The sequence below is a fragment of the Mesocricetus auratus genome, unplaced genomic scaffold, assembly GCF_017639785.1.
Source record: "Mesocricetus auratus isolate SY011 unplaced genomic scaffold, BCM_Maur_2.0 Super-Scaffold_100006, whole genome shotgun sequence".
NCBI lineage: Eukaryota > Metazoa > Chordata > Mammalia > Rodentia > Cricetidae > Mesocricetus > Mesocricetus auratus.
The window spans coordinates 76,700,532-76,725,232 of record NW_024429190.1 but is presented as its reverse complement, the minus strand read 5'-3'; the positions used below and the strand labels follow the sequence as shown (position 1 = coordinate 76,725,232).

Below are 24,701 nucleotides of genomic sequence, written 5' to 3'. Positions count from 1 at the left end.
AATAATGTAGTACTTGAGCATTTGGAAAAACAGCAGAACACAAAGTAGATGAAAAAATTGAAGAAAGCTCACTGGGACCCAGAAGTCCAGTGCTTTCTCATTTTGTTGATCAGATGAGTGAAACCCAGAGAAAGTAGAAAGTTAGATCTGTATGCCATCGGTCGGGCAGCTTGATTGTTAGTAACTCCATTAACAGATGAGGTTTCATGGCTACCAGTTCAGTGTTTCCACTGAGCTGGGTACTAGTTCGGTGCCTCCACCACGCTGGGCACCTGTGAGGAAATAACCTCTGTATCATTAGAGACCATGCAAAGGCGCTGGCAGTGAGCAGTAAGATGATTAGGACATGAGAACCATATACTATCTGTTATCTCAGAGATACCATCTTCCTCAGCTTCAAAATCCTTAATATTGAAAATTTCCCCAGAATGTCACCTCTCTTTGCATACCAAGGGAATTATATCTTTCTGAGATGGTTTTATGATTCAGGAGTTGCCTCTACAGATCCCACTCTTGGAAGGGACCCTCATATGAGAGGGGTTAGGTTTCATCTGTGATAATTCTACTCAGCAACACAGAGAGGGGAGGGATAGATAGATAAAGAGAGATAGATAAAGATAGATAGATAGATAGATAGATAGATAGATAGATAGATAGACAGAGAGAGAGACAGAGAGAGGCAGAGAGAGAAATACAGTTCTTATGGCTCCTGAACTTGAAACATCTTGACTCTGTGTGGTTTCTGTGTGTGTGTATGTCTGTGTGTGCACAGGGGCACGTGTACACAGACATGAGTATGTGTAAGGGCCGGAGGATAGCCTTGGAAGAATTCCTCAGTTGTTTCTTGACTCAGCATTTCTCACTGGCTTAGAGCTCTCTGACAACCCTAGGCTGGCCGGCCAGTGAACCCCAGGATCCGTTTGTCTATGCCTCTCCAATGCTGGGGTCACAGGTTGAAGTCACAGTGCCAGGCTCGTTAAAGCCTAGCTTCTGGGGATGGAGCATCAATCTCCTGTTTACAAGGCAAGGAGTTTACAGTGGAGCCATCATCCCACCCCAACAGGCTGGCTCTGCCTGCATGTAGTGTGTCAAGACATTTCTCACCATACAAACACATTGTGTATTCATTCATTCATTATTTATGTGTGTGCAGTACACATACATGACTGTGGGATTGTGTTCACATATACACAAAGGTGTATGTGCCTTGTGTGACTATGAATGCAGAGACCAGAGAGTTAAAGTCTGGTGTCTTTCTCTATTGATTATCCATAGTTATTTTTTTTCTTGTTGGTTGTTTATGTCCCCATATCTCACTGAACCAGAGCTCACTGATTGGCTATGCTGCCTGGCCAGTGAGCTCCAGGAATTTACTTTTCTTTGCTCCCTGAAACTCTGGAGTGCAGATGTATGCTCAAGTGCCAAGCTTTTCTAAGGGTTCTGGAGATTCAAGCTTGAATCTCCGTGTTTGTGTGGTAACAGGCACTTTACCAATTAAATCATCGCCCCAGCTTCACATTTATTTACAGTAATCACTACTGTGATTTTGTGTGTGTGACGCTGGGGGATCAATTCCAGGATATGACCCATGCTAAGAAAATGCTCTATCACTAAGCTACATCCAAGACCCATTATTTAGAGTTAGAAATTAAATTATATCTGTATGTGTTACGTGCATATATGTACACATAAATGCCAACATACATTATTTATTTGTTTGTTTTACACAGAGTTTTGACATGTAGACCAAAGTCATGGCAATCCGATAACCTCAACTCCTGAGTGCTGGGATTACAAGTGACATAATGTCCAGATACATTAATTTTGTTAAATAACACAGATAAGTTACATGTAATATTTTCTAGTTGCATGTATGAAATAAGAAATTATTTTCCTCAAACTGTAGGTGTAATATTATTACAGTAATTTTAAACAATTATTTGATACAGGCTAATATTTATTTATTTGAAGATTATTCACTGACATTCACGAAGCCACCACACCCTTCCCATGTAGAACAGAGTAACTGCCAAACAAAAAATTAGTACTTTTCAATCAAAATGAAAGGGTTTTATGGGAAGTGAGATCAGTTTTCTATAACAATTCTTAAATTCATTTTTACCCTTCAAATGTGTTCCTTTTTAACACTAACACTGAGTTACACCAATCCTAACACCCCTATGCATATGAGGTCAACCAGAATACAGAAGGGGTTCACTTTGAAATCAGCCTCATCTTTATTGTTTGTCCCATCTGACTCTGCTCTGAAATACCACAGCAACAGCTATTTCACACCTGAAATTCACACAAGACTGGAGCTGGCTGTGGTGGCGCTGGCTGTGGTTCTACTTCTCTGTGCTCCCAGCACTGGGGAAACTGAGGCAGGATATCACGAGTGTGAAATAGTGAATCCATCTCAAGAAACTAACAGCAACTGCAGACAGTAAATGTTCGGGTCACCAAGGACATGGGACTTGTTACTTACACGATGTTAGCCTCAGACTTACAGCTATCCTCCTGTCTCTGCTTCCCAAACCTGGGGCTTATAGGTATGTACTACCATGCTTGACCACAGTGACTAATTTTCCTTTTAAGTCATCTATTGTTGTATTGGATTTGGGTAGAAAATAATGCCCTTATGACCAAATAATTATAAAGGTGTAACGCTTCAATGACAATTAAATTTTGTGGAATGTATTTTCTAAAGTGATGAAATAATGGTTATTCTAGCAATTCTCCAACATTGACAAATAAGAAATTGAGATACAAAACATGAGTCTTGAGGAAGAAATCTTGGAAAAATACACTGCATGATTTTTTGACACAATAGCAGAATTTCATTCTCCTTTCATAATTTCCAATTGTGTCTAATTAAGCTCCATAACCACAGCATTTATGGGTCAAGAATGAGTCACTATATCTATATATACACATACACACACCAGTTGTAATTACTGGGGATATTCTCTAGTTTTTCTGTATTTCACAAGTTTTGCTTTTCATGTTGCCTATTACCTTGTATCTGATAGAAGCAGTCAAAGGGAAGAAGAATGAAACTTTGCAAGGGAAGTAGTCTATGAGATTCCTTTTAGATGTGGGTGGATGATGCCAAGTGACTCAGGTGTTTCACACAGAAAAAGGTATCGAGAGAGGTGTGCACACAAACCATTTAGAGCCGGAGTTGGGTGAGCCACAGATAATAAAATAGATGACCCTGAATCCAAGAGCCAACGGCTCTCAAAGTAGGTTAAGAAAGATGGTAAAGTAGCAATTTTGGTGACTAGGACAAGCAACAGGAAATTGGCCTTCAAACCCACCTTTTTGTTCATGGCACGAGAAGGGAATATGTGCTCCCAATATGTAAATTCTATACAATCTAAAACTGCCAAGGTTACACAACCATTTGAGAAAACATTTTTTGTGACTCTATATTTAGGTCTCCGGCATGTATTGCAGGCTGTCCTGCTTTGCAAAGCACTGGGTTTAGAATCCGAGGGGGACTTGGAGGGGAAGAGTCTATCTGTGCTTTAAAGTCTAGACTCATGGGGATGACCATGATGCGTGAGCCCCAGGAAAGGCTGTATTCACAGTGGCGAGGAGTCTGAACGCACCACCTCTTCATTTCCTCTCAGCTTTAGGGCTTACAGGAACACCGGGAAGTGTATGCTTTTCACTCTGAGAACTCTAGGTTCATGGCAAAGAAGCAGCAACAGCTGCTCAGTCACCCTGCTCTAGGCTTGGGGGAGATCTCATGGTTGGGGGATTCTCACACTTGGGGGCTTTTCTCACTTTAGACCGGTGCACAGAGCATCTCAGGCCTCAACTTCCTCTGGTCCAGTAGTTCTCAACATGTGGGCTGAGACCCCTTTGAAGATCAAAAAAACCTTTTCACAGGGCCACACATCAGATATCCTGCACATAAGATACTTACATTGTGATTCATGGTAATAGCAAAATTGCATTTATGAAGTAGCAACTAAATAATTTTATGGTGGGAGGGGTCCCAACAACATGAGGAACTTTATTAAAGGGTTGCAGCATTAGGAAAGTTGAGCACTGCTGCTTAGTCGATTCACTTAGACTTTCTCCATCCTCTCAGAGTCAACCCTCCCATCTCAGAATACTCATTGCCCTTCCATTTCATAACCAGTGGTTTCTCGTCTTTCCCGTCCCTGCTTCCTGACATTCCTCCTTTGCTCTACCTTATTCCTTCTACTGTTTCTGAAACTCTATCAAGTCATGCTGCCCAGTGATTTCCCATAATGTCTGCTTCATTCCTTCAGTGCTTCCAAGTGTACATCAAAATTCCTAACCACCACGCCTCCTGCATTATTTAGCACCTGCTCATCTTTCATCTGTCCTTCTGAATTTCCCAACCTTCTGCTCCATGTGTCTAGACTATTCCTTCTTCATGTTTTCACAGGCCTTACCAGCATTCAGATTTCATCTTGCACACTACCTCCTCGGTGGGACAAAACAGCCTCTATATCTAATATCATCCTCCTATGTCGAAACTCCTTATCCTGTTTCTATAGCTTAGACTTTTTTCACAACATTACCTCTATCTAAAATGATCTTTTGTGCTTTTTGAATATACTCATTTATCTAAGTGCTGTGGCTTTTCTGGGATAAATTCAGAACTGTATCAAAATAGGTAAATAAGAAGAGATCTATTTTACAAGTCACATTGCCAGTGCTGAGAACAGCATATTACAAAATAGACATTTGGGAAGTGTTTAATTAATTAGTAACATTTCTTTCCTGGGATCCTACTTTTCAGCTAGCAGACATCCAAGCACACAAGTATAAAGCATGGGGTAATTCACTTCAAGTGACTCACTCTACATCCTGTGACTCAGCCATGAGAATTATGGGAAGTAAAAATGGAGCCCCAGTGGACTCTAGAGAGTTGTATCTACACAAGCCATCTCTAAACTCTTGAACTTGGGCCAAGCCAGATAAAACCTCTGACCTGCCAGCACATCCTCTATAGATACTCAGCATATACCTAACTAGATACTTGACTATGTTTTATGGGTCTTTCAGCTCCAGGACACCACATTGCCTGCACTCTATAGCAGTTTCTGATTCTGAAGCAGAAGACAGGCTGGAACCAGTCCTATCCTGTCCAGGTGGTTTCAACATGCTTCTGTTAACTGGCAATGCTTCAGGAGCAAAAGCAAAACCCTTGGACTGGAGACATGTTTGTTTTGAGTGAAAATGGAGGCGATGTTGGAGCAGTGAGCTCACAGGTCATTTAATCTCCTGTCTCAACTTGGATCCACAGGGATTCCATGCTTTCTGGAGATCTGTGAATTGGATTTCTTCTCCACTCTCCTGTCCCACAGCTTCCTAATAACCAGTTCTAGTGAGTCAGCTCCTCTGCATCCTGGGTCTCAGGTTCATTGTGGGATGGTGTCACTGGCTCAGAGCACCTGGACCCAGACCCATGAGGAAGGTGGCTGTGGCATGACCATGCAGAGAGGGTGACTCATTGTGAGGGGAAGATGACTTTCCACATGTATGCACTGAGCCTCCTCCCAGGGAGAGGAAATGGCTTCCCTCACAACTGATGCCACTCAGGAAAATAACTTGATTTACAGTATTAAAACAATGAGTGCCCTTTTTCTATATAAATATAACTTTATAAATGCATTTATTTTAGCAGTGAATCAAAATGTATTTATTGATCATTTCCTTTGACAAAGACTTAATAGATTATGAAGTTAATTTTTTTTCTTATTTCATGATGGGTTGTATTTTTGGTCCTCTGACTACTGTACAAGTTTTTCCTTTCCTTCCTGGAATGCACTGATCCTGAATTTAAGGAGCTTGTGGAAGGTGTTCTATGTGCATGTGTGTGTGTGTGTGTGTGTGTGTGTGCGTGCGCGCCTGTGCGTGTGTGTATGTTTGCACGTGCATGTGTGTATGCACCTGTGCATGTGTGTGCTGTGTATGTGTGTGTTGACACATGCATGTATGTGAGTGTATGCACCTGTGCATGTGCATGAGCACATTTGCTGAGCCTGTGTGTATGCCTGTGCATGTGTGTGTGTGTTTGCACATGTATGTGTATATGCACCTATGTGTGTGCATGAGAATTTGTTGAGCATGTGTGCATATGTGTGTGTTAATATAGATACTGCTAAAACACTTACCTTTTAGAGGTGGGACAAGTTTGTAGACTAAAAGGAAGGGAGTTATGGTATTGGGGAGCACCAATGTGGCATGAAGCAATATTAGAAGTAACAAGAGAAGGCTTCTGTGGGGGAGGAAGTGACATTGCATTCTGGATGCAGGAGTGGATTAAGACTCCAGGCAGGGTGTGGGGCACACTGGGGTCACTTCAAGGAGTTCCACAAAACTACAATGTGGAGTAGGTGATGCTCAGGAAGCATGCAAAGGAGAAAATGGGCAAACGTTCATTTTATTTTGATGTTTATTTATTTTTCTATTTATTTATTTGACAGTCTCATGTAGTCCAGGCTGGCCTCAAAATATCTCAGAACTTGTGATTCTAGCTGCCAAATGCTAGGATTACAGACAGTCTGTGCTGTCCTGGGATTAATTCCAGAGCATTGTGAATTCTGGACAAACACTCTTGCATCTCAGCTACATCCCAGCCCCTTCTGTTTTACTCAAAAGGCAACGATTGGCAATCTAATTCCTTTTTTAAGCCATTGAAGGATTTTCATCAGAGGATATTTTGCTTTTAAAGTGCTGTTTGGCAAATAATTCAGGAACAGGATGTTTAAGGGATAACTGAGAACATTATCTCCATACCAAGTAAGAAACTGTGGTAATCTGAAGTTATATGGGAGGGACAGAATAATAGACAAAAGTCTCAAAATGTAATTTAAATTTTCCTCAGGTAGAAAGGTGCTAGAAAAGCAAACATACTCTGAAATCCTTGTGGTTTATTATAGAACAGTGAACCTAGTGTGAGATGAAGCTGGCATTTAATAAATCATTATTATACAGGAAACATTTTTCATACATTGTCTTTATGCACAGACAAGGAGACAGGCAACCAGCTTGAACAAGGAAAACAGACTCTGAACTTATATTCATCTGCTCATAAGCACATATACAACACACACATATATATGCATCATATGCAGATAGTATATACATATACATCTACATATATGCATGCAACAACAATTAAGGCAAAAGAGAGGTTGTGAATTTGAAAAAGATCAAAGATGGGTATGTGGGAGGATTTGGAGGGAGGCAAGAAAAGGGAGAAATGATATAATTATAATCTCAAAAAAAGAAATAATTAAAATTCCTATTCTTACCCTAAAATGCCTCTCTCAGTTCTGGACATTTTTCAAATTTGGACATTGAGTGACAAGACTGGCAGTTCTTATTTGGAACATAACTTGGTAAAGCCCTAAGATGGTCCTCAAGCAGAACTGATCAGGTTTCCACAGCATCCCTTGATGAGACAGAGGTTCAACGTACAAACATTTGTAGTTGCTTAGTTTCTATGCAAATCTGTATTTAGCTGCCCTGCACAGCATAAATCCTTCATCAAATTCATCTTTGTAATCTAATTACTTTTTAAGCCTGGAGGCCTTGTTCACACACTGTAGTGGGACAGTGGGTGGAAAGAGGAGTTAAAGTAGACCTGGCAGATAGCCTAGTTCAATCAAGTCAGATATTGTTTTGAGTTACATGGAGGTTGAAGGATAATTCAGTTTCAATGAATCGAGGAAGACGAAGGTAAAAATCCCAGACCCTGAAAATAGAAGGAGGTACAAGGCAACACTGAGAGTTGCCTTGAAGTCGAAAGGAAATATTCCTTTTTCTAGCATATTTTAAGCCCTCTTTGGGTGTGATACGATATAGTGTCCAAACCGCTACTCACTGTAAGTAAAAAGAGGTACCAGTGTGATCCAAGTAAAATCCAGGTCTGTGATGGGCAAATCTCTATTTAGGAGATGACATGAATCAAGTTGACCTTCTGGTGACAGTTTCAATAATGAAATTATGGCCTGGGGATGGGCATGTCACTCAGTAGAGTGTTTACCTACCGATCATGAGGCCCCAAGTTCAATTTCTAGCCCCCTATCCTCTTCCTCTTCTTCCTTGTCATCATCATCATCATCGTCATCATCATCACTACTTCCACCACTATCACCATCATCATTATAATCATAATCATTGTCATGAGGTCATAGGATTTAAAGCAACCAGCTTTAAAAGAAAGTGTTTGAGAATTCTTACACCAGTTGCTCATAACTCATTAGCAAAGGTCACAGAAGCCAGTGTATATGTGACTCGTTACTTTAGTGTCGGAGCTTACTTCATTTAAAAAGATGTGGAATTAGTAGTTGTATCTGTCAGTGTGACTGGACCAACCAAGACTCAGATGGCTGTGACGATATTCCAGGAAGTGTTAGTCTTGTGCCAGCTGATGATAAGACATCCCTCTCTACTGCAGTGAGCACTGACCATGTCACTGAGGACAAGAAACCATCCACAGACAGAATGCTAGGTCTGCTTTCTCTGCGTGAGCTAGGACCTCCATCTTCTCCTGCCTCCATGCACCACTGCTTCTAAATCTCAGATGCTAGACTCAGAACAGAACATCTACAGCTTCCCGCTTGTCAGGCTAGTGCTTTGCACTGCTTTTCCTGAGGTTCCAGTGTGTAGACAGCAAGTCATTGGAATGGTGATCAGAAGTGGGATCATGAATTTCCACGCAGAATGACAAAAGCTTTAAAGGAATTTTAGAAACAAAAGAACGAAGAAAAGCATGGGTTTTTAGTAGCAGCATTTTCTCAGGTGGGCTCTGTTTTGCTATCGACAAGCAGAGACTCACGTGGCTTACTTAAGGGAGTTTTCCTCACTCAGTATAAAAAAACAAAACAAAACAAAACAAAAAACCAGAAAGGTTCTTTTAAGAGGCTCTGCTAACAATTAAAAGATGTGTACATACAGCTGGAAGTGGCAGTGACCACATCTCCAAGCCAGCAGCTTTTGCTGGATCTCAGCATAGACTGAGACAGTGGGCTGGAATCATGCTTACACCCGCCATCTTGGAAAAACTGCAGTTTAAACAGCCGCACTTTTAATAGATTAGACACATGACCACAAAAACATAAAGATTTACAGTAAAGTCAGATTTGGATAAAGAAAAGTCTCTAAAGGTTTACAGTGTGTTTAAAAATATACGTAAGATTGAGAGAGAAAAGGAAACGACATAGTGGTAAATAGAGAAGCCGGCTGTGGTGGCGCACGCCGGTAGGAATTGCTTCAGAGGCAGAGGCAGAGGCAGGCAGATTTCCAAAGAAAAACCCTGTCTCAGAGAAAAATAAATAAAAGTAAAAGAAATACAGTAATAATAGATAAATAAATAAGCCACGTAAAGATGGAAAATACACAGAAAGTCTGGACACTGTATGTTATTGTGTTTTTCAGTTTTTTGATTGCTCAGAAAGGAACAACTGCTAAAGTTCACTTGATTATAAATGCTGCTGAATTAATTCAACATATATCTTTTGAAAATGCCTTGACTTCAAAATTTAAGTATAAGGATATGTTACTTGGGAAAGGAGTTTTTGTTCATGTTTCTACAGAAAATGAAAAACTGAGGATTCCTTCCAGGCTTCTGTGGTTTGATGAACCAAGACCCCAGGAAGCAATGGCCCAAGTGATTCAACATCTCAAACAGCTAAGATGATGCAGTCTTACAGACCCTGAAACTAAGGACTTAAACAGGTTTCTGAGTTTTGTCATGATCCCCATGGTATGAACAGCGCCCCCTTCCAGCACGAAGCAGTTTGGAATGAGCGACGTCCTAATTCCCATCTTGTTTATAAATCTTTGCTTTCACTTAAATGGGATTGTTTATAATTGGTTAATGATCACAACCAATCTCTTTTTAAAGGAAAAAGGGGACTATGGTATGGAAATGAATAGTTTGTATTGGTACGGTTTTTCATTTATTGATACAAATTCAAGGTCAATTTTGTGATGTGTATATTTCTCCTCTTGATTAAGTATTGTGCTTATACTGATCTTTTAAAATGTAATGCATAATTAAATACAGACTATAGATAGTCACTTATAATAGTCAGAACTTATATTTAGGTTAGTTTGGTTTTCTAGTTATACTTGAGATAGACAATCTTCAAACCTTTCAAAGACCTTCAGAAAATTGCATTTAAAATGGTTTAGGGTTTTTTTTTGACAATGAGAAAAGCCTGCTCCTGGCAGCACCAATTACGTCTGAGAGGAAGATGGGCATCAAAGAAACTCGTTATGGAGTTTGCTTTCAACATGGCAAGATTAGTCATTTGGGCAAGAAACTGCCCTTGCCTGGACTGCGTGACTGTTGCTATATAAACTGGACATGCAGGACCCACAGGAAAGTGACTGCTAAATTCAAACAGTCCTACAGGGTTCCTGCTTCATGGAAGAGTCTACGAGACTTTCTGCAGGACACAGAAAAATGGCTGACAGACTGCTGATGCAGAGAGACAGTTTGAAATTTCCTGCTTTGCTGAGAAGTCTTCTGGTCACACTGTGGCCTATTGGCTGAAAATGGATACCCCAACATTACAGAGGAACTTCAGGTGACTGTTCAGGCAGCAAGATGTCTCTGTCAATCCTAGTGTTTATGTATTATCCTTCTGTAGTCTTTGATAGTGTTGAAGGCAGATAGTTATAATTTTTCTTAGTTATGATAAAAGATAAGCTACATATAGGGCTTTGAACTCACAAGGATGGAATAGATGGTATTTTCTTTAAATCTTGCTAAATGTTGATAGACAAAATATTGTAACTGTGTTCTTACTTGATAACTGTTCTATTACATATAATTTGACTATGTTAAAGTTAACACCTTTCTTTTTATTTAGACAGAAAAGAGGAGATGATGGGGGAAGTCCTGTGTATGTCAATAAAGCACTGTTGGCCAATAGGGAAGCAAGATAGGTGGGACTAGAAGTCCAAGAGGACTCTGGATAGGAGAAATACAAGAAGTCAAGATGTAACTGCCATAGGGATAAGAAGCCCAGAAACTTTGCTCCAGTAAGAGAAATACTTAGATTAACAATTATGGGATAAATACTTAAGTCAGAGCTAGCCAGTAAGAAACAAGCAAGGCCAACAGCTTCATAATTAATATAGCCTCCTGTGTGTTCATTTGGGACTGATGCAGCTTTGGAACAGGCTGGTGGGAAGGCTTCCCTTTACACATTGGGATCCTTTCTTATGAACTTGAGTGAACCATCTTTTAAAATAAATGTCTTTTAATATATTTATGTGTCTGCACATCTCATATTGTTTTCTCTGAGGAACCCTAACACACAGATATGTATTGTCTGTTCTGCCTTATAAAATATTATATTTAGATAAACACCTTGGCTACAGAATGTGGAGATGGTGGTAGTAGATGGGGTAGGGTCCCTCAAAATATTTTATTTAAAATAGCATCTGCTTACATTTGCCAATATGTCAACCACTAGCAAGTCAAAACTGACAAGCACCAGACTGATTAAAATGCCAGCACTGTCTTCCTTCTGCTTTATCCCCAAATCCTTTCTTAAGATGAAAGCTTGTTTCCCTTGCCAAGCTAGACAAGGGGCAGGTGGGCAAGCATGGGTGGGAAGCACTCCCAGCTACAGAAATGATATCGGCCAAACTTAATTAGGTATCCAGCCTTAGTTAAGTCAGTGGAGAGCAGAGCAACCTTGGGCAGAACATTGCACTTCACCGGGGCTTAGATTTGTTTGCAATGAATGCAAGGATTTAATAAGATTACTTGGAAGGTTCTCTTGGATGTGAAATTCAACTCTGAAATAATTATCTCCCATATGTTTTAAATTTGCTTAAGGTTCAGTTGTGTTTGAAGATTGAGAGCATATTTCCTACATCGCAAAGAAATCAGAACACAGTTATTGACAAGACAACTCTGGTGGTAATAAAATGATTTTTTAAGACTGCCAAGCATCTGAACATTAGTCAGTAGGGAGGCATTTCATCTTTTTAGTGTAAAATATGCCTATCAGAAAGTCTTAGGCAACAAAATATCAGACATAAAATGCCAAACCTTATTGAGCTTAATAATTCTTAAGTATTAAATTTATGTAAGGTCCCCAAACACATGGCAGATGCTTTGCAGGGCTTATGTAGGAGAAAATATTTTCTGCAGCGGGGTAAATTTTCCTTCCACATTTTCATTTTTTTATAATGAGAAGCTGACTCCACCTTTCCAAGACAGCATGTTGGAGAGGAAAAAAGGAGGTCTGGACAAGGTGGGCAATCTCTGATTAGTTCTTTGACAAAAGTGCAGATGAATAAGTTTCAGAGTAGTGGAAATGAATTGCCCACCATTGGGCAGCCCAGGTAACCAGCTGACAGGAAGCTGGACTTTACCCTCATATTATTTAGATTCCTTTTCATCAAAGAAGGAATATATAAAAGCATACCACTATATAATGTAAAAACTGGTAACCCTATTGACCTTTTTCAGTGCTATTCTTAAAGATTCGTTCTTGTCAACAAAGGTTGATCTGTCTTCCTATAATGTTTCTCTATCTCTAGCCATGTACACAGATAAATCACATATGTACATACTTATACATAGAAATGGTTTTTTTTGGTTTTTCGAGACAGGGTTTCTCTGTATTGTTTTGGAGAGAAATGTGTTTTTAAAAGAAAACACTATCTTCTCCAGTTCCAAAATTTTCCAAAATTATTCAATTCAAGCCTTTAAGGATAAACAAAAACCCAAAGAACCTTCCTCAAACTGTCTCTCTCTGTTATTTTAACCCATTGAATTTTTTTTGTAGAAATTATCAGATGGCCAAGAAAAATCAGTAAAGGCTGTTTTATATGGATTCAAGATGACTAGCAAAGTTAGTTCTGTAATAAACATTTACTGATTTTATTGAATGGATGAATCACATGATGACACTCATGTCATCAATGGGAAAAGCCACCAGCCACCATTTGTGAGCCACCTCCCCTTATATCCATTTCTGTTTTTAATCAGGTGTTCAAGTAGACTTACTTGAATGTCTTAACCATTGAGTTCTATGCACAGATACATCTGTTTAATAGGCAGAGAGTGTATTTTTCCTATAGCCAAGTAGTAAAACGACTGACCTGAACATATCCCCCTCTTTCTTCATATGCTGGACTTGTCTACCATATTTAGTCACCATTTTACTTAACAATGGTCTGTTAGTACCAAAACCTTTGCTGCATTTACAGGACAGAAGATTAATAGATGATAACTTGTTTTATTTCAGCTTAATTCTTGGACTCTGCAGGATTCTGTGTGTGAGGGGGAATAAAATTTTCCTCTCCGTGTAGACCAGTGATTTCAATTTTCATTCCGTCATCTTTCTGATTCACACTTTCCTTTTTGGTTTATAAAGGCCTGGAGTTTGCAATTTGCCTTCCTTGGTTAGGAGGTATTTATTTCTGCTGTTGCATCACCCTGTCTTGAGCTTGTGTGCCCTGAACTCACATTCCTTTAGTTCCTGTCTGGTGAGCAGCACTGGCTGCTTGTTGTGTAACTCAGATTTTGATCTTGTTTTCACCCAGTCTTAGATTTTTATCAGTTGGCCTTCCCTATACCATTCTCCTTTGTTCTCACCTTTCTTTCTTTGATTTTAATGCTTTCATTTTTTGAGGGTGCATTATTTTGCTGTAAGATGTTTGCAAACTGGCAAGTCATTTCATTCCACTTTGTGTACAGTTAACATGGCAGTGACATCTGCAATGTCTATTTCTCTGACCTGGTGATGATAAATATCTCTGGCATCCTCTCACCTTAGAGAACCCTGTTTACATCTACTTCAGTGCCGGGATGACTTTTCAAATTTGTCTTATTTCTTTGGCTATACCCTGGAAAAATAAATCAGTAGTTTCAAGTGTAGGACCATTTCCCCTGAATAGCCATTTCAAACAGCAAAGTTAAATGCAAATTTTAATAACAGGAGCATTGCAGTCCCTTGTATACAAATGTGTTCTGTAGTCCTCAGATTACTTATCAGAGAATCATTTAAGAAACAAGCATAGCAGATAATGTGATTCCAAAACATCACCATTCAGTAACAGCCCCTCTGTCTCTGGCATTACCTTGGACATCGTAATATCCAATAGAAATCTGAAATTGTATAATACTTCTCATTTAGTTCTCTTTAGTGGCTGTCTACATGTGGCCAAGGACAGACATCATTGTCCTTCTGGCTACTCAAGTTACTTTTGTTGGGATTTTCTTTTTCTTTTTTTTTTTTATGCTGTCTGTGACTCTTCGCTAAGTAAAGCACACAGGAATGTTTGAGCCTAGAGATGAATGTCTTCCTCTACAGAAACGTCTTCTTCTGCAGAAACTCCAGTTACAATGTAGACTTTAGGGGAAGTACAAAAGGAGACACAGAAGTCACTTGAACTCGTTGGTTTCAACATAAACACAAGTAGAAGCAGCATTAAATGCTCTGGGTTGGAAAACAATGATAAGAATCTAGACAATAAGAGTCCTTGGAGGATTATGAGAGGTGCTGGGGATTTATCTCAGGGGTAGACGGCTTGTCCTGCAGCACCAGACTTGGGTTCAGTTCCCAGCATCAGAGGTGAAAGCTGCTTTTTCAAAGAGATAATTATAGCAGGAGAGGATCTACTTGAGTCAGATCAGGATGGCTGGTGTCAAATGCCTTCAGCCCCTGGAGCACCCATACATGTTTCCTCCTGGAGAGCCATTGTTCAGAGAGAGAGAACAAAAGCAAGAAAATGACCTTGGTTTCTCCTCTGCACTCTCTGATTATTTTTGTAGGTGATGTGAAGGCTGGAAAAGAAGGAGCTCCTTATTTCTGTAAATAGTTTAGCCCTAAGAAAACCTCAGATCTGACTTTTCCATCAAGACAGGACTCCATGGTTAAAAGAGCTATATCAAACCAGTGTTTCATCTGCTTAATGATAGCAACAGAGGTTATCGTTACAAAGAATGAAGCCAGCACCCATCACACTGCACAGAAACCATCACTTCATTACTGCTCGGGAGTGTGTGCCATCCACTGTCAAGTTTCCTTTCGTTCCTCCTCCCAAGGCCCAACTGTCAGAGAAAAGTCAGAATACAGGTTCCCAGGCCTGAATCACAGTACATAGAACAGTGTGCTTCTCCAGAACCTCCTTGTAAAATGAACTGAAACTACAGTGAGAAGGAGACATTGACTTGAAGAGATGAGGATTCAACCCAGAGACTTCTTCACGGTGAGACAAGGAACCATGATGAGTGGTGTTCTTGGCATTTGGTGAGATAGAAAGTGCTGAATTCACTCATTGCTGTTTAATCACAATTCTTAAAATTTACTAGTAGAAAAGATTAACATTAACAGATACAGTATGATATATATATACATATATACATACATACACACATACACACACATATGAGAAACATAGAATGCTGCTTCTTTTAATTTTATGTGAGATGCTATTGTAAATACCAAGCCTGCTTATTGCTGTGTTTACATTTTGTATAAATGTTAGATATAGAAAAATTTCTTATGTCAGGCAAGATTTACATAGTGCTCTAATAAATCACACCACAGAGCTATGAACATTTGAAGTCCATTTTATATGTTCAGAAGGGTAAGAGAGAAGTATTTAAAACAAATTTAACCTTCCAAATCAGGAAATAAACCAGTCACCAAATCCTGAGTTGAGTGAGTAGGTGATCAGGATGCCTCCTCTGCCCCTGAGAGCTCCAGCTCCTCTGTGTTCCACTCACTGTGGCCCATTCTGGACTCTTCACTTAGGCCTGCTTCCCAGCCACTGTTCTATCCACCTGTGTCCCCTCCGCCTGTGTCCCCTCTGCCTGTGACCCCACAAGGTGTGCCCTACCTACTCTAAATGGCAACCAAGTGAACCTAATGTCTTCTCTATGAGTTGCCAAACTAACAGGTTTTAGCACTTGGAAAAAACAAGAAACAGCAGTTTATGCAAATGCCCTAGGAACTCTAGTTAATCATTCTCGAAAGTAATATTAAATGGGATACCAATCTTGTGTGCTGCATTTAACTTTTTGTACAATGTAATGTGATGGCATGTGCCTGGTCTTAAAGTAGCATGTTATGCTGTGTTTGGTTGATATCCCTGAGAGGCTTGCTCTTTTTTGAGGGGAGATAGAGGGAGGTTGAATGTGGGGAAGAGGGGAGGAGAGGAGAGGTGGGGGAAAGACTGGGGGAGGGGAGGAGGAACTGTGGTTGGAATGTAACATATGAGAGAAGAATAAAAAAAAACAAAATACATTTGTAGGTTAATGATATTGTAACATTATGTTTGATGTCAATAAAAATAATAGGTATCTACACTACTAAAAGGAAATAAACAAAGAGTCAGCCAAGGTATCAGAATGCCCATGGTTTATCTGAAGTACACTCTTTATTGCATGCTTATTCTGTTGGAAAACAACACGAAATCATTCCACTTTGTAAATAATAAGTTGTTATAAAAGGTAAGAATCTGCATGAATATGCCTTTAAAATATTGACGTAATGTCAATACTTTACGAAGATGCAAATACTGAGCATTAAGGATGTTTTATTTTAAATATTAACAGGGACTCGGTGGACTCAAGGAAGACTTAAACTATCCTGGTATTAAATTTTAAATAAAATTGAAAACCAAACAAAATTTTAAAAAAACAGAGATGCTCTATATTGGACTTTGTCAAATTGGATTTCTTTTTTTCCTTAAGAAAAAAAAAGGCCTGAACTTCATGATTGCCACAGTTCCACACAGACAGTAACTCTCTTAATTGCAGGCACATATGGATTATTTGAATCACTAAGAACCTTCTTCCCTATCTCCAGGGCTGGTGTTGAGGAGTAGGAATGAGAGAAGCAGAGCCTGGTGTGAAAAGTCCAGGCTTTCGAACACGACAAATGCAGAAGAATGCCCGCTCTTTACCCATGAACTCTGTGACTTTGGGCAAATTTGTTTTAATCTTTGTATTTCATCATTTCCTTCGTTTTAAAAACAGTGGTAATATCTAGCTTACAGATCTGCCTTAAGGGATAAGTTGAAGAAAATATGAGAAGTTCTTCTTCTCAGAGTCACTTTTAAGTAGCAATACATCTATGGATACTACTATTCACTGCTAACAATTATACTAATTATGCTATTTATGCTAATTAGGTTTGTTCAGGGTATACTGAAAAATTTGCAAATCTGGCATCAGGTCATATATTTTTCTCTCTCAGATCTTTCTTTCTTTCTTTCTTTGATGGAGACAGGGTTTCTCTGTATTGTTTTGGAGGCTGTCCTGGAACTTGATCTGTAGACCAGGCTGACCTTGAACTCACAGAGATCTGCCTGCCTCTGCCTCCTGAGTGCTGGGATTAAAGGCTTGTGCCACCAATGCCCGACTCCCAGATCTTTCTTTTGACCACAGTCTTTCCTTCTCATCTTCAAACGTGAAGTGCCACATGACATCCTGTGGACTTGAGAAAAATGTTCAGTGTCAAACACATGAAAATGGTATTCCAGACTGTATTGTTTCCCCCAAAGCAGAATAAAACTTCTTAATGAAACCAAAGATTCTATTGCATGATGGGTAAGTGTCTGGGTGTGGTTTGGAGCAATCATCTTTTCTGAAAGAATATTCTCTTTTCATGACCCCACAACCCCTCAAACAGAAGACCATATTCAGGCAGAATCTTGAAAAATGCGTCTACTAATAGGATGAATTTATCCATACTAGCTGTGCAGTTTTTCCATGGACAGCAGCCAACTGGCTCAGGACTGGAAAAGACAATGCGATGACTCTAAGACATAAACCGGAACTTGGAGGAACGAAACAAAATAGTGTGTGTTGATCATAATACAGGCATTACTATGGACTGCATGTTCCTTCTCTCTGCAAACACCTTAAAGCTAGCTGCTGATTTAATAAGAGGTATGTTCTCCCTGGGAAAAGAATAGCCAGTTCCAGGAGGTTTAAACTCTGTAATGCTTAGTGAGGGAAAATGAGGTTGCCGTTTACACACAGAGTTGTTATGATGAATGACCATACATTGTAGATTTCAAAATAACCATGAAAGTATCTTGTCTTTTTATATCACTGAGAAATAGTAAATGCTTTCATAGGCAGAGATGCAACTCACCCTGGTTTGACAGTGACATGGTGTCTACCTGTATTGAAGTATCACACTGTACTCTGTTTCCTGTGATCAGAAGTAACAGAAAAGCAAGACAGTCTCCATTTGGACTTCTGTTCATTTGTCATTGGTTTCCTTTTCATGTCTCCTCACTTTCCCCTTCTCTTGGCCCCCAATTCACAGCTTAGAACAACAACAAAAGAATTCATTAGCATAAAACAGTGCCAATAAAGACCCACATGCTCCAGAGTGGGCTGAGTTCTCTTATGTGGACACAGCCATAGAATGAGGAGAAAAGAGATTAGAAGAGTAGAATATTCCCACTTATACAAGGTGTCAGCTCAAGCAGAGGCTAAAGAGGAATCTTTTCCAGGGCTGGAAAATCTTTCTTAGATGTCTTCACTGTACTGAGACGATTGGGGGTATTTCCCTACCTTTGATATAACATGGGGAGCCTAGAAAATAAAGTGAGGATAACCCCAAGTCTCCACAGCACTTGGGATCTGAAGCCTATCAAGGAAGCCTTCCTCAGCACCATCTACGAATAAGGACTTGCATCTCCCAAAGAAGCAGGCTGTTCTCCTCATTCCTTCATTCTTCCCATTGACAGTGCCAAGATCTTCTCACCATTAGCTTTCCAAGGTTTGTTTGTTTGTTTGCTTTAAATTACTGATAAGCTTACAACTGAAAATGGACCGACAGTCAAGAGATAACTCTGAGAGCAACTAGAACACAACAAATACACTTCTGACTAAACAGGAAGGTGAAATAATAAATAAATAAAATGTATAAGACATACAGTTGGGCTGTTCAGTATATGAGCTACTTGGAGCAAGTTAGAATCTAATTTGTAAGACTGGCTAAAGGGATAGGACTCCTCTCTTCCAAGCTCTGTCCTTGGCTCCAGGGCTTTCCACTTTCTCTGCATGTCATTAAGATGCAATCACCATCCAAACAGCATCCATGGTGATGATTTAGCTGACTCCAAGCCCTGCTCCAGAGGTAAGTCTCTCAAAGTTTTTGGTCCTGTTCCTGTTTGGAAGCAGATTACTCAAACAACAGAATGAAATAGCATCTCTGTCGCCGTATGAGATGTTGAATGTCACAGTTAAATAAAAAACATATGCAAAAATACTGTTTCTTGAAATCTGGAAATTTGCTTCCATTGCAGTGAAACAGAATGGTATTTTACATGATTGAAACATTTACCAGCAAGGAGTATAAAATTAAATTTAAAGTGTGATCAGTTATAGAGTATTTCCCTAACTTTGTATCTAAACTCATAGATCTCAGGCTGCTTCACACGTGGTGAGCTTGAATGGCGTGTTAGCAGCATTGCAGGATGGTGAGGAAATGCAATCCTAAAGCACTTAAATTTGACTCGATCTCAGTTCATCCAAGGTTTAAGTTTTGTTATTTATTTCTTGAATTAAAATCAGATGTCTTCCTCATCAGCATAACACTGTTACATTTCATTTTAAAATTCAATTCAATTAAACATGTCATCATGTAATTCAGTAAATCCAAGTTTTTCAGAAGAAATGGGGAAGTTTATTTTAGCTTGAGCAAATGAAGCCAAAATTCCTACAGCAATCCGTAAATAGCTCCTCAGAGCTCTGAACTAACACACAAACTTGGCCTCATCTTTTTTTACTTGTGTCTCTGTTTCTCAGGACTATGGATCTTGAAATGGAAGTGGATTGTCTATAGCCCCATGAGTAGCTCATTGTTGTAATATGCCAGGATCTTGATAATACCTGGACTTAGAAAGTTTCAAGCTAATCACTGGCTTCTTCCCTAATCATAATTTGGTTTATGTCTCCACTCCCTCAATTTCCACAGCTATGATCTTACTTCACTGATTCATTCCCTCCCACCTAGGAAATTGTAACTGCATCCTAACCTGCCTTTACCTGTCAGTCCCATCTGTCCAGACAGAGGAATTGTTCCTCAGTGGGATTCTGGCCATGCAGCTCTATGCACCTGTAAGAGTAACTACAAAATGAGTTTCAACCTTCATACTCTGCACAAAGTCTTCCACAGACTAACTCTTCACTTCGCAACATTCACCTTGGTATTACTATAACAGTGCCTGAAAGGACAAACTTAGCAAGGTGAACAGTTGGTCTGACCAATCCTTTCAGAGGACTCGGTCCATCGCAATTGGCTCTGTGGCTTCTAGCCAGGTCTTTAGTGGAGGAAGTTGCTCACTTCATGTCAGCTCGGAAACAAAGGATAAGAAGGGGAGTGGCATCTAGGGACCAATCCTTTACCACACAGGCCTTTGAGAAACATTTTCCAAACGACAGCTATCTCTTTGACAATGTTACAGCCCTCGGTCACTCATCTCAGTGCAATATGTTACCAGTTGATACTGTGTTTTGCTGGAATGTTATCCCCAACTTTCCTTGTAGAAATCCCGTTTAAGCTTGGGAACCAGGTCAAATGCCATTTTCTCCATTTAATCTTCTCCAGTTCTGGCAGAAAATGGTTTTCCCAGCCTCTCCTCCTAACGTCTGGCTATACCTTTTCCCCCATCTCCATTAAGTTCTTAGAGTTACTTGTGAATGATTTCTCCTTGTGTGACTCTGATGTAACACACACGTGTCTTGGAAACCCTGAGACTAAAGAAAAATCCCCATGGTGGTGTTCCATGTTTAACTTCCTTGAGCCTCCAGTCGTTAAATTAGAGAACTGTAATGCAATCTTTCCTGTTAGCTGTAAGTTAGGTTGTATAGCTCCTGTGGTCCTTGAGGATATACATAAAAAGACATGCCACCAAGAAAAAATATAACAAAATGTTTTTCCTGCTCAAATATCAGCATAACTGTAGCAATTCTTGTAACTGAGATGCTCTTCCTTATCTTCCTTGGGAGGGTCCTTGAGGGAGTTGCAACATTTTAAGAACTTTTGTTAAGATTATGAGTATTTTGCATGCATGTAAATCTATGTACCACATGCATGCCTGCTGCCCACAGAATCCAGAAGACGGTGTTAGATGCCCTGAAACTGGAGTTATAGGTGGTTATGTGCCATTATGTGTGTGCTGAGAATCAAACCTGGGTCCTCTGGAATAAAAGTGCTGTGGAGTCATCTTTCCATCTCCGGGGTCCATCATTTTGACAGGCCTTCCTTAACAACCTTTGTTCCCTGGACTGTGGTCCCAGAGCGTCCTGATGCTGACAGTGTGGTCCACGACACAGGATGCAAGCCTTTCTCCCCCTTTGCTTCACCCACACAGTCTTCTCACCCCCCCAAAATATTTCTCCCCACAAAGTCCAGAAAGGAACTCCCCTGTCAATCTGATGACTCCCCTCCCTCCAGGATGTCTCTGGAGTCAGGCGAATCTCTCTCACTCACACGTTAAAGCTGTAATCCAAGAGGCTCACACACACCTATTGTCCAGACATCTTCAGACAGCCACAGTCTCCTCCTGTGACAGACAGCTCACACAGGCACCAGGTACTCCAGTCCTCCATCTGCTGGTCCTCAGCGCCACTCGTCTAGTAGACACACCCAGGCAATGTTCCTCACCTCACCTCTGGCCACCAGGCCGTCTCCTCCAGCATCCATCCAGAGAACAGAGAACGTTTTCCCTACTGGAGAATCTCACTGTCTTCAGTAACACAGCTGTCTTTAGAAAGCTGAGTTGGTTCATCTCTTCAGGTTGACAGACTTCCTTCACAGAGCACTGTTTATTCTGCACATTTTTTAATTTATTTACGTTTATTTATTTAAATTTATTTATTTATTTAAATTTCTATGACCTGAACACACTTGTATACATTTATTGGTACTGTATTATTTTCAACAGAAGCAGCACTGTAAAAAAAAAATGTTGGTGGTTTTTCTCCAGTGCATGTAAATGCCAGTGAATGCAGCAAGTTAGTTCCATTGACGCCTTGCTGCCCTCTAGTGGCCTGCTGGTATATCCCCTAGTTAGCAGGAGAGAGGCCTTAAGTTGACTGCTAGGTAGAAGCTAACTCTTTGGGATGAGTTCTAAAGATAACTGTGCTACAGGGACCAGCAAAAACAAAAGCAATTTGAAAGGCCAGTTACCACAAGTTCTCCATCCAATGTGGAAACTAAAGAGACAGATCGCAAAGAAATGCCAGTCACTGGGAGAGGAAGACTTCACATACCCCAATACAGGGGGTGCTCCTCTTTAGTAAGGAAGCCAACCTGAGGTTACAGAAGTTTACTATATACAATATTTTTTTAAATGACAGGAGAAGAGTTTAAGGACTCCTGACAGAAAGAAACAGGTTCATCTGATGCAAATGACAGCTATCTCCCAAGGATTAGTTCACGATGTGCCGTTCAAAGGAAGAGACAAAAAAACCAAAATACCTCAGAAAGTATTCTAGTAAGGATAATGCATGAGCAGTGTCTGTTCACACACTCAAAGGGACTTTTCCATAAGTTAAAACTAAGTGAAACGTATTAATAAGAAAGCATGTTTAATAAGCCCATTTCCAGAGAGCCCATTAATACACAGAATGACTGATGTTCTAAAAATAAGCCAGAAGTCAGGACTCTGCTCTTTCCAAAGCCAGCTTAGCTGACATGCCCTTGAACATGCACTGGCTGGTCCATAATGCTTTGTGTGAGGGTCATAGGTTGCTCTGTTGAAGTGCTGGCTTCCAAACAGGACTTGGAAACAGGCACCAATTCAAAGGCTAGGATGATACCCTGGCATTAAGAGAAAAAGCTTGGCACTTGAAGAGTGGGCAGGCCTTGGATACTTTGGTGTGCCTCAGTATTTGGTAACCATAAACACGCAGTTTTGATACTGTCCCCTCCTTGATTTAAGTCCTGAATGAAAGCAGCCACATTTACGAGTTTATTTTATTTTATGGGTATGGGTTTTTGCCCGTGTTTATGTCTGTACACCATGTGTGTATCTAGGGTTGTTGAGGTCGGAAGAGGGTGCCGGACCCCTTGGGACAGGAGTTACAAGTGGTTTGGGGCAGCCATGTGGGTACTGGGAATTGAATCTGGGAGCTCTGGAAGAGCAACCAGTGCTTTGAGCCACTGAGCCATCTCTCCAGCCCCAGTAGCCACTTGATAGTGGCTTGATTGAGCAAATAGACTTGATACCAAGACTAAAATGCCCACTACCCAAAACTATGTGGAAAACAGAAAAGCAAAACAAAACAAAATTCATAGTTACTGAAATAAGTTCCTACCAGGAGCAAGCCTCCAGGACTATTTGGCAGACTCTTTTCTTTCTGTGATGGGATTCCTAATAAGCATAGCAACAGCTTCACAAGGACATGTCCTTTCCTTTCTCCACCAGTGACAAGGAGGTGTCTGGAGACCCCTTGTCATCACACTCTCCATCCTCTTACATCTATTTTAAAATGGTTCCTGAATTAAACACCAACCAGAGAGGCGAAGAAAGCCCAGTTCCCAAAAAGGTTATTTTAGTCAGAGCAGTGAAAATTGATGCTGCCTTCTCCCTGGCCTTGCAAGCCACCCTGAAACTCATGCACACTGTAGCAGAGTCTACAGCACTGGCAGAACACAATGATGCTTGGTGGAAGTTTGAATCTGTATGCTACCTGCTCCCTGGCTTTGCAAGCCACCCTGAAACTCATGCATGCTGCAACAATGTCTGCAGCACTGGCAGAGCACAAGGATGCAGGGCTGAAGTTTGCATCCATTTTGGACTTCTTTTCTGTCAGGAAAAGTGTTAGGCATATTACACCTTTTCCCCCTCACAGCTTGCAGGAAACAACCCAGTAATTTAACTGTGTTCTGTAGAAGAGGAAAACGAATGATCAGAGAAGAGATCCAATTTGCTCGTGGAGCAGGACCCTCCCACCCTCTATAGTGTCCCCTCTACTGTTCCAAAGCATGAAGCACTGTGCCTCTTGCTTTTCTTGTCTGTAAAAATGTGGTACATAAAAATGCCTCATAGCATTTGATCAGTCCTGGATGAGAGCAAACAAAGAATTTGGGTTTTTTATTAAAAAATAAAAAAGGGTTGGAAATACATCCTGAGTGGTGATTTTCAACAGAGTGACACTTCCCAGGGGGCCCAGAATGCTCTGCAGGTGGTGGGGAGTGACATCAAAACAAATTGCACTTGTCCACTCGGCTCCCCTGCAGCTGTTCAGGACTGGGGCCAAATTCAGTCCAGTTCATGACCCGAGAGCCTGCCCTACACCCTTGGTTGATAGAGTAGAAAAGAGTGGTTATTGGGTAACAGAGAAGCATAGTGTGTGTCTCTGGACTGAAATGGTTCCCAGATTCGTGTTTATGGGGTTTGTGGGTATGTGACCAGAGAGGCACACTTTCCCTGTCATGTCCTATAGGGTGGAGGAAACGAAAGGCCAGAAGCTGATTTATTCTGCCAGCCAGTGCCATAGGCTTTATCTTATTTATTTTTTAAGGTATCTGCTGTCATTGCTTCAATCACCCTATCAAAAGTCACCCTGCAGTCTCTGCCCATATTTCCTCCTCTTCCCTATTCCACCACTCATTCCCCGCGATGGTGTTTTGCCTAGAGGGAAACAGGGTAGGGGTGTTTGCTGGGAACATTCCTGAGCAGATATGTAGCTCCAATTAGGA

The 24,701-nt window shown here is 40.5% G+C and overlaps 1 protein-coding gene across 4 annotated transcripts in view; it reads right to left on the bottom strand.

The window, feature by feature from the left end:
• Positions 1–24,701, bottom strand: part of Arhgap24 (Rho GTPase activating protein 24) — a 600,446-nt gene that overhangs the window by 151,022 nt on the left and 424,723 nt on the right. The gene's annotated exons all lie outside the window — the stretch shown is intronic.